An 11,983-nucleotide genomic window follows, 5' to 3' on the forward strand; every position below is an offset into this window, starting at 1 on the left:
TTTGCAAATATCTTCTCCCATTCTTTCAGTTGCCTTTTAGTTTTGCTGATTGTTTTCCTTCACTGTGTAGAAGCTTTTTATTTTGATGAGGTCCCAGTAGTTCATTTTTGCTTTTGTTTCCCTTGCTTCCAGAGATGTGTTGAGTAAGAAGTTGCTGTGGCCAAGGTCAAAGAGGTTTTTGCCTGCTTTCTCCTCAGGGATTTTGATGGCTTCCTGTCTTACATTGAGGTCTTTCATCCATTTTGAGTTTATTTTTGTGTATGGTGTAAGAAAGTGGTCCAGGTTCTTTCTTCTGCATGTCGCTGTCCAGTTTTCCCAGCACCACTTGCTGAAGATACTGTCTTTATTCCATTGGATAGTCTTTCCTGCTTTGTCACAGATTAGTTGGCCGTATGTTTGTGGGTGCACATTAAATATTCTTTAACATATTATTTCCATTACTACATGGAACAAAAGAGGATACAGTGAGAAGTAAGTTTCCCTCACACCCTTTTACCCTGTTCCTCCAACCTCACAGGCAACCACTATTGATTGGTAACATCCGCCCGACACTTTACAGTTTTAAACAATAATTTCCCAGAAATTATCTCATCAGATTCCAGCAACAGCTTCCTAAAATATGTTAGGCATAAGTTTTTATTGTCTCCTTTTACAAATTGGGAGCCTAGCTCAAAGAGATTATAACTTGCTCACTTAGGCTTCTAGTAAATGGCAGAGCCAAGATTAAGACCCTAGTCATCTGAGACCACCTTCTGAACCTTTTGAAATACACCACACTACCTCCCTTAGTGAAAGAGTCTTGGGTTTTTAGAACTTGGAATATGCCATAAATAGTTTGCCTTCTACAGAAAGAGACTTTTAGTTGGTCAGGAAACAGGAAAAACCTCATCATTTCTTAAGTATTTACATTCCAGAGTGAACTGTTCATTCTCTGCTTTGGGGCAGATTTACAGACACTTCCCTGTGTTTTAGAGAATTCTACAATTAAAATCATTGGGGTGCTTTCAGGCGAGACCAAGGATCCTGTGTGGACTGGTTTTCTAGGGCCACCATAACAAAGTACCACAGACTGGGTGGCTTAAATCAACAGAAACTTCTTCTCTCTGCTCTGGAGGCTAGAAGTCTAGAAGGTATTGGTAGTGTTGGTTCTTTCTGGAGGCTCAGAGGGAGAATCTGTTTCAGGTCTCCAGGCCTCTCCTGGCTTCTGGTGCTTGTCAGGTATCCTTGGGATTCCTTGGTCCAATCTTTGCCTCTGTTGTCTCATAGCCTTCGCCCGTGTGTGTGTGTGTGTGTGTGTGTGTGTGTGTGTGTGTGTGTGTGTGTCTGCCTGTTTGTCTGTCTATCCGCCTGTTTTTGCCTGTGTCTCTGTTATCCCTTTTATCAAGACATCAGTCATTGGATTTAGGGCCCATTCTAATCCAGGCATGACCTCATCTTAACTAACTATATCCACAAAGACCATATTTCCAAGTAAGTTCACATTCTGAGGTCCTTCGTGGACATCAGTTTTGAGAGGATGCTTATTCAACCTAGTATACTGTGTCTTCCTGTTTTATTTAATAAATGGAATATGCTGAGTCCTGGAGGCAGGACAATTCTTCCCATCTTAAGGGAGGGAAAGGAAAGGAGAGAAAGATAAATGGAGGACTCCTCAGAGGAGCGTACAGATTACTGCTGGCTGAAACCAAGAAATAGCATGAGCTGGGTTGGGCTGGGCTTGGGGGGACAGTGTATCATTTTATTGCAAGGCTTTTGGGTCAAAATGCTTGTGTTTTAGTGAACATGAGAATGAGAATAGGAGTGAGGTGGAGATAAGAAAGGAGAGAGCTGGCTTAGTCACAAGAATAATCTCCTCCTGCCCCCCGCAACAGTAAATAGCTGGGGCCAAGTCCTAGGCAGATAAAGAGGGGATAACAGCTAATCAAACCTTAACACACACTGTAGGTTCCTTTTCTGCATTGAAAAAAAGAACAACAAAAAGCAAACCAACAAAAAGTAAATAGCTGGGAATTAATTTAACTTGGAATAAATGATTTTTTTCAAAGAAAATGTTAAGGTGTAAAGGAAAACATGAGTGAATGAAGAGCTATACTTTTTTTTTTTTAGTTTGTTTGTTTGTTTATTGGGGGAGAGAGAGAGATAGAGAATCCCAAGCGGGCTCCGTGCTGTCAGTGCAGAGCCTGATGTGGGGCTCCAGCTCACAAACCATGAAATCATGACCTGAGCCAAAGTCAGACGCTTAACTGACTGAGCCACTGAGGTGCCCCTGAAGAGCTGCACCTTGATCTTGATTGTGAAATCTAAATAAAGTTAAGATTACAATAGAATATAAAGACACAATGAGCTGCATTGCAGGGCTTAACAAATAAATAGTAAAACTCATCTGGAGTATGAATGGGCAAAATATTTAGAAAAAAAAAAATGTTTTAGGGAACTTAAAATAACCAGATAGCTATCACTACAATCTATCAGGGTAAAGACAAGAAAAATTGACGAGGGAAATATACTGAAAAAATAGATTGAAGGTATTTAAGAACTTTATGTAAGATGAATAAGCATCAACACAATGCTATAAGAATCATTATTGAATAAATATCATCTAAATAGTGAGACATCCGCATGAATCAGAATGAGCTTATATTCATATTTTTCACCTTGTGCACTACAATACATTTCAAATGGGTCATAAAAAGCCAGAGAAGACAATGGAAAAGCAAATGTGTTTCAACCATGAAGAGGAGAAACCATTTTGACTATTGATGAAAGAGATATCACAGACAGGGTAGATGGATCCAAATGTGTTTTTAAGAGCCTTTTGTGCCACTGAATGTAATAAAGCAAACATAAAAATGAAAGCCACAGAAGGAGGAGAATTCTATGTGGCAAATAAAGCTTTTTATCCAAAAAAAGCTAAGGAATTGATATAACTATAAAAGGCCAGTATCCTGTTCCTTTTTTGATAAGTAGTCAAAGGAAGTGAGCACATCATTTACACACCAACCTCTACATAGAAAAATGTGCAGCCCCACTATAAATCTTGAACTTGCAGTTTTAGCAACTTGTATACTGTTATAAAAATCAATTTAAATGCTAAAACTTAATGTTCAATTATTCAAATTCCCTGGAGACTAATTTGGCAAAAACTACAAAGTAATTCCTATCCTTTGATTCCATAATACTTCTTATAAGGAAATGTCTAAAGAAAATAATGTAAAAGAAAAAAATCATTTCTACAAAGTTTTCATTGCAGTATTATTTTTTTTTTATTTTTTTTCAACGTTTCTTTATTTTTAAGACAGAGAGAGACAGCATGAACGGGGGAGGGGCAGAGAGAGAGGGAGACACAGAATCGGAAGCAGGCTCCAGGCTCTGAGCCATCAGCCCAGAGCCTGACGCGGGGCTTGAACTCCCGGACCGCGAGATCGTGACCTGGCTGAAGTCGGACGCTTAACCGACTGCGCCACCCAGGCGCCCCTCATTGCAGTATTATTTAAATAGGAAAACATTAGAAACCAACCATTTGCACAATGACTTCTAAGTCAGTACCTTTCAAAGGGTGGGGCAGGGGCGTCTTATGACCCTCTAACCAGAATCCCCTGGGATGGTGTAGAAAGACAGGTTCTTGGGTCACACTTCAGACCTCGTAAATCATAATCTGAAGGGGGCCTAGGAATATTCATTTTATCAGGCAGGCTAGATGACTCATAATTGCGCTGATGTGAGAGCCACTATACTGTAAGCCAACCACAGTGCAGGGGGGCATTTGGAGGACCAAACTGTGTTTGAAGCAACAGCCCCTGTGCCTGTACAGAAATGAAAAGGGAATAAATTATGAGGACTGCAGAGAGAATACCCAGCTCTGTGGGCAGCAAATGCACGTGTGTGAGATGCCCACAGAGCAGTGGCCACAACAGGACAGAGTAACAGAGCACTCATTGGGTGCTCATCATGTTGTATTTTGTTCTATAAATTGTTTTTAAACTCCATCGTGGTAATACAAGTTTTCAGGTATTTGTCAAACTCCTAGGAGGGTCACATGAAGACTTAACAGAATACTGGATTTTTTTTTTAACTATTTTCCTTTTTTTTTTTTTTTTTTTGAGCTTATTTTGAGAGAGAGTGCTCACGTGCACACACACGCATATGCACACACGTGCGCATGCCAGGGAGGGGGAGAGAGGGGCAGAGAGAGAGAGAATATGAATATGAATATGAATATCCCAAGCAGGCTCCACACAGTGCAGACCCCAATGCCAGGTTCAAACTCATGAACCATGAGATCATGACCTGAGCTGAAATCAAGAGTCGGTTGCTTGACTGAGCCACCCAGGCACCCCTGGAATACCAGATCTTTAGGGTCCCCGCCTCAAAGCATCCTTGCCTGGATGTCACCCCCTGTCCTTTTCCTCCCTTGGGCCCCCAGATCCTGGGTGATAACAGGTCTTTTCTGCCTTGGATTTGATCCAAGGCCTGGCATCCCGTCGTCCCACTATACCCTTGGTCATGTCTTGTGTTGAATCTTGCTGTGTGGGATCAGCGCATCAGGATATTTTTCTGATCACCCATTTTTGCACCAAATTGAGAGCAGGGAGAGAGATCAGAAGGCAGCATGGTGGAGACTGTTAAGTATTGACTTTTCAGGATAAGCAGAGGAGATGGGGAGTGTTGCAAATGCGATTCTGAACTTCTCTGGCTCCCAGACGATTCTTACTTTCCTGTGGGCTGATCCCTGAGGTGCAGAAATGCCACTGTGGCTCTGCTTCCCACAGAAGCCTCTTTCCTGGAACCTACAGATCCATTCTTTCCTGAAGCCTTGGGGCTTCTTGCCAGGATCTGTGGATGTCACAAGATACTACTTTCCAGTCAAGGTTGGCCAGCCTCCCCATGAAGGCTGGGCAAATGCCCAGGATGCCAGGCCAGTGGGCATCTATGTAGGAAGGGAGAGTCTACTTTGTACCACAGAGTTGCTGGGGGAGAGGGGAGCAGCAAGGCAACAACATACCCCAGATTTCACTCTTGATGTCCTGCAGCCCTGGGGGAGAATCTAAACTCTTCCTCTCAAACCAGCACATCGGTTCCCTGGCCCTGAAATACCAAGTTTCACCTCTTCCTGGATACCTGACCACTTCTCCCCTGGGTGGTACCCATTCTTTAAATTTTTTTTGTTTTTGTTTTGTTTTTTGAGAGAGAGAGACAGTACGAGCAGGGAAGGGGCAGAGACAGAGACATAGAATCCAAAGCAGGCTCCAGGCTCTGAGCTATCAGTACAGAGCCTGACCCGGGGCTCGAACTCCTGAACAGTGAGATCGTGACCTGAGCTGAAGTCAGACACTCAACAGTCTGAGGCACCCAGGCACCCCGGGTGGTACCCAATCTTTAGCAGCTTCACACAGTCCAGCAGAGGGGGTGCCTTTTCTCTAAGGGAGATCAGGCTGGGGAAAGAGTTCTCTCAGGATGTCAGAGTAGGTGCTTGGGAGCTGTCACTCCTCCCAGCCTCCATCTGCCACCCCATAACCTCACTGCCACCTTCAGACCTTGTGTAAGCCCTCCTCATGAGGTCAGAAACCAGTTCTGAGAGTGGATTCAGCACTTTCCCAGCCTCCTGTGTGGTGACCTACCCTCTGGAGGAAGAGAGCAGAGGGACAGAAGCGGGCAGGGTGGGGGGCAAGAAGAGACACTGGGATGGGATCCTATTGTGACCTGCGGAATAGATCTTTCATCTTTTATCCAAAAGTATTTCTTGAGTGCCTACTGTGTGCCAAATGCTGCGCAAGGAAGCTACAACCATGAAAAGACAGACATGACCTTGCCTTCATGGACATTACAGTCCAGTGAACTCAAGGCAAAAAATAGGCAAAGTCAGGGAATGACATGTTTATATTATAATGAGGGCTCAAAGGAAACAAACAGGTACTGTGATAGAAAATAAAATAAAATTCTGCTTCCGATAAGATGGTCAGGGAAGGCCTCTCTGAGTCTGGGTGATAGAAGCAGTTGACAGGGAATAGCACAAGGCTGAGATACCAGCAGGTGCAAAGGTCCTGCAGAAAAGAGCTTGGTCTGTTCTAGGAACTGCCGTCTCATTGGAGTTGGGGTTCAGTGAGTGAAGGCAAGACCTGTGGCCTGAGATGGTTGGAGGGGTGGGCAGGGACCAGACCAATCAGACTAAGTTTAGGGATTTTTATTTTTGTCTGAGGAGAACAGAAAATCGTTGGAAGTCTTTAAGCAAGGGACCCTTTGTGGGTTACATTTTCAAGCATCACTGTGGCTGCAGCTCTGGGAACAGGCTTTAGGGGCAGGAGTGGGAGAAAGAAGAACATTTAGGAACCCCTGCAGTGTCCAAGTGAAAGAGGATGCTGCTTGGAATTGTTGGTGGAGTTGAGAGAGAGGTGGGGATTTGGAGACGTGTTTGGAAGGTTGGACCCAGAGGATGTGCTGCTGGGCTGGAGTAGGTGATGGGGAGGAGTCAGGCTGAATCTCTGACTTCCAGCTTGAGCAGCCCAGTGCTGGGTGGTGCCATTTACCAAGGTGGGGAAGGTTGGTAGGGGCCAGGGGGACAAGGAGTGGGGAGCGAGAACAGGACAATGTCTTCAGACCTGCCCTGACTCCAAAGTCAAGGAAGTTATTATCTCATCGTCCTTCCCAGCCTCAAGTAAGTCCTGTTAACCCAATTTTACAGGTTAAGCCCAGTGAGTCAAGGGTTTGGGCTGAGATAACACCAAAGAGTCCATCTGCCATCTGTGTTCTGCATCCAGTCTAACACCCTTCCCAGCCCAGCTATGGAGCTGTCTCCCAGAGATTTCCCCAAGGCCACTTTGACTCATCTTGGCAAAGCTCCCAGGGTAGGATGCTCTGGCCCCAAGATATTTTGTCTCATCCCTAATCTCCCCTTGAGCCTTCCTCCTTTTCTCAGAAGGCCTTTTCCAGTGCCCTCCCCTGGGTCTCTGTGCCTGTGTCCTTATCTGCAAAATGAAGATAACAATCACACCTATCTCATAAGGTTGTGGTGAAATGGAAGTGAGTTAGCTTTTTAAACATGAAACAAGTAAAGCATTTAGAATCGTGTCAGGAATAGGCTCTTGGCCATATTTTAGTAGTAGTAGCAGCAGTAGCAGTAGGTTTTCATCAGTGTGTGTGCTTGAGGAGGAAATGTCTCCTTATTAGAGTAGACACTTCTGTTTTCTCAGCTGCGGAAGGAGGAAAGAATCGCTAAGGGCTAGGCTAGTGACAAGTCACAGACTGACAATTTTGAAAGAAGGTGCAGAGCTGGAAGATTAATGCTACCATATTGGAGCTTGAAGATGGACCCGAGAGTTCATGAAATGTAAAAGTCTCCAAACCCCAGGCACCAGAACAGTACCAGTGCACAATGATGTTTTCTCCAGTCTAGGGCAATATGGAGAAAAAATACAAATGATATGGTGGGTTTTTCTTAAAATCCAGCTTAATTCTGTTTTTTTAATTTTGAGATGTCCTTCACACTTTCAGTATTAAAATATTCTCTCTTTATAAAATGTTAGTGATAGTTGTGGGTGACATGGTTATTTGCAATGCTATTAACTGGCCCATGAAATCCAAAATCTGGAATGACTCATCTTTTTACAAATGGAGAAACTAAGCCTAGGTCATAAGTGCAGTTTGTGACAGAGCCTCTGCTCATGACTTTCAGCCTAATGCTCTTTTCACAGGACTCTTCCATGGCTGCCTAGTGCTCTTTCGCTTGCCAGTGGCTGAAACTAAACTCAAACTGTCTTTGGCAAAAGGGAAATTCAAGAATCTTTCAACCAGAAAGAAAGAGAAATAGGGTCTTGGCAGGAAAACACTTTGGATGCTCATTAGACACCTGGAAGTAGATGCCATTGCCACCAGCCTCCCTGCTGTGGTTCAAAACCTATCAGCTGGCTCCCCCAGTCTTTTCATTTCCCACCCCCATCCCTTCCAGTGCACACACACACCCCACACATACCGCACAAACACACACTACACCACATACACACCACACCACACATACCACACCCCACATACACACACCACCCACCCATCACCCACACACTACATACATCCATGTACCACACCACACATACCACACGTACACACCACACACATACATATACCCCACACACCACATACACACACACACACACACACACACACCATGCAAACACATACTACATGCACATACATATCACACCACACACACACCACACACATACCATACTTACACACCACACACATACACATATACCACACACACCACACATACATACCACACATACACATGCACCACACAAACACACACTACGTGCACATATGCACCATACTACACACACCACACAACATGCCACAAATACATACACACATACAAACATAGCACATCACACACACACACACCCCACACACGTACACAGCACCAAACAAACATAATACATGCACATACACAGCACAAAAACACACACTACATGCACATATGTGCACCACACCACACATACCACACACCACACATACACACACACCATAAACACATACACACACCACACACATGCCACACAAACACTTCATGCATGTACACACACCATGGATACACCACACCATACACATGCCACATACACAAACGTATACCACATAAACACCACACATACCACACATGCACACACCACACACATACACACACACCACACCACACACACCACACATTCCACATATACACCACATATTATATACACACCACACATGCACACATCACACACATACACACACCATACCACACCCATACCACACATACTCCACACATACATACACCACATAGACACCACACCATACACATACCACACACATACTGCACAATACACATACCACACATATGCATCACACTATATACACACACCACACACACTACACTCACATACATACCACACTACACATACCATACCATATACTACTCACATATGTAGCACACACACACATACCACACAAGCAGACACAGATACCCCATATACAAGATACGAACATTCACCACACAAACATATACACCATTCAACACACGCCACACACATACCACACACATACACAATCCACACATACATACACACACCAAACCTACATATACTACATCCACATACATGCACCATACTTACAATACACATATACACACACCACACGCACACTGCACACATACACACCACACGCTACACCACACACACCACACACACACTACATACAAACTGTACAAACCATACACATGCAAACCATGCCACACACCACACATCACACATTTACACACATACCACACACATACAAACATACCATACTGCATATATACCACACATACACTGCACACACATACATACCACACACATATACACACCACACACATTCACACATACCACACTACACATATACCACACACCACACGTACTACACAATACCTACACCCACCCCACACCACATATACACACACCCCACATATAAAAACATATACCACATAAACAGACCACACATATGCCACATAAACATGCCAACACACACACCATGCCACACACACCACACATACACACACCACACCACACTCATTCTATGTAGACCCCTTAAGATCCATTCTTTGACACATTGCATACCCACTCAAGCCTTCTCTCAGGACACACCAGCCAGGAGTGTCTAATCCATTCCCCATCCAATGCATCTCACTTATTCCTCAGGGACAGAGCTACCTCCCTAGCCAAGGCCATCAGAACACACTGTCCCTAGCAGCCTTTCAACCATGATTTATTATCTGGGTAATTATGGGAAGCATCTGCATTTTCTTTATTGCATTAGTGATGATCACACATCCAGAGAACTAAAAATAAACAGCAGAAGGTCTCACTGATTTGAAGCTGGGTCAATGTTTATTTTCTCAAAGATTGAACTTCCTTGATATGGATGTGAAGTTATATTAAATGGGCCTTAGGTACATGGAGTGTGGTCTATTTGAATACATAGGTAGGTAGGATTTGTCTGTCTCTGGATGATGCTTAGGCTATGGAAGACACACCCAGAAGATCTCCTGGTTTGCTGTGTTGCTGCTCTGATTCTGTCTCATCCCCTGCCTTGACACACTAAGCAAATAGGCGCCCTTCTCTAGGCCTTACTTTCCCCATCTGGAAAATGGGAAGATGGAAGAGAAGGCAGGAAAGACAGCAGAATATTGATCCTAACTTTTGTAGTGTCATTAGTCTCTGACAAAGAGCCTCAGAGCTGGCCTTTCTCTCTAATCCATTTTTCTTCAAGTAGGGGACCTGTATTCCAGGACTTGTGGAGCTACGGGATAAAAATGGAGCATCATCTTTTATGCAAATATTTAGGGGAAGAATAAATAAATATGGAGTATAATGCAAAATTTGGATTATATGCAATAATGCAATAATTATATGCAATTAATGCAATAATTTTTTTAAGTTTATTTATTTTGTAAGAGAGAGAGGGTAAGCAGGGGAGGGGGCAGGAAGAGTAAAAATCCCAAGCAAGCTCCATGCTGTCAGCGCAGAGCCTGATGTGGGAGTCCATCTCACAAATGGTGAGATCATGACCTGAGCCAAAATCAAGAATTGATTGCTTAACCCACTGAGCCACCCAAGCGCCCCTTGGATGACATTTTTAAAATAAAAAAGTGCCACTAGCTGAGTTACAACACAAATTGAGCTCCCTCTCTTGCGAGGTATCTACTGTTAAAGTGAAGGCATTGACTGAGAAAGAATGGGATCCTATAAATTGGAGTGGGGATAGGTAAGAAGACCCTGATGAAGCTGGGGACGGTAAGGCCCTAAATTCTGAAGAGTCTTCTTTGCCAGAGGAAGCAGCCTCCCCACCTCCAGTAGTAACTTTTCTCTCATCTGAGGGCACTAACCCTGCACAACCTGAAGAAACCGTAATGTCCTCCCCTGAGGCATTTGCCGTGCAAGACCATGCTGATTCTCGTCAGGACCCACCTCCATCACCTCTCTGCTCCTAGACCTACAGCCAGACTCAAGTCCCTAAAGATGAGCTACAAAGTAGGACCCATGAGGAGGTGTGCTGCACTCCAAAAGAACTATTTGAGTTTTCTGATTTATACAGACAGAAATTTGGGTAATGTTTGTGCAAATGAAGCTTGGGAGTGTAGGATGATGGTGGAAAGAACATAAAGTTGGATCAGGCCAAATTTATTGACATGGGTTCACTAAGCAGAAATTCTGCATTTAATGTTTCAGCTGAGGGCATCGTGAAGGGCTCTAACAGTTTGTCTGGTTGGCTAAAATATGGATCAAAAGGTGACCCACAGTGGGTGAATTACAAATGCCATGCCAGCCTTAGTTTAATGTAGAGGAAGAGAGTCAAAGGTTAAGGAGGTTGGAATTTTAGAGTGGATTAATCATTTAAGATTTACTCACCCACACTGGAAGAGTCCAGAATACCCACCCTTCACCACTACTGTGAGAAATAAATCTGTGAAACGAGCCCAGGAATCCTTGAAAATCTCTGGGATCACTCTTATCTGTAGGCCAGATCTTATAGTAAGGACCACAGTCACTGAATCGGGAAACTGAAATGCAATGGGAGTAATTGAATCCTGGTATGGTAGGGGTCAAATGTCAGCACTCAACTACCGGAAGCAAAGTGGGCATGGTTATGGTAATGGACAGCAGAGCAAAAGCAGCAATCAGAATAGTCTGACTCCCATAGATCTATGGTGTTAGCTAGTTGATCATGGTGTTCCTAGAAGTGAAATAGATAGGGAGCCTATTAAATTCTTACTTGATCTGTATAAGCAGACAAGTTCTGGGTCAAATGAACAAAAGTTTAACCTGAATCATAAAAAAAAGTCATGCTCCCTCAGTCAACTCCCAAATGTGAGCAGGTTTATAGACCCAGAACCCCGGGAATGAAGGAGAAGTCAGTTTCCCTTAATGAAGAACCCCAGTACACTGCCAGAATTTATACTGTGAATTTTTTCTCCTGGCCTTTCCCA

Source organism: Prionailurus bengalensis, chromosome B3, assembly GCF_016509475.1.
Source record: "Prionailurus bengalensis isolate Pbe53 chromosome B3, Fcat_Pben_1.1_paternal_pri, whole genome shotgun sequence".
In the NCBI taxonomy this organism is placed as follows: domain Eukaryota; kingdom Metazoa; phylum Chordata; class Mammalia; order Carnivora; family Felidae; genus Prionailurus; species Prionailurus bengalensis.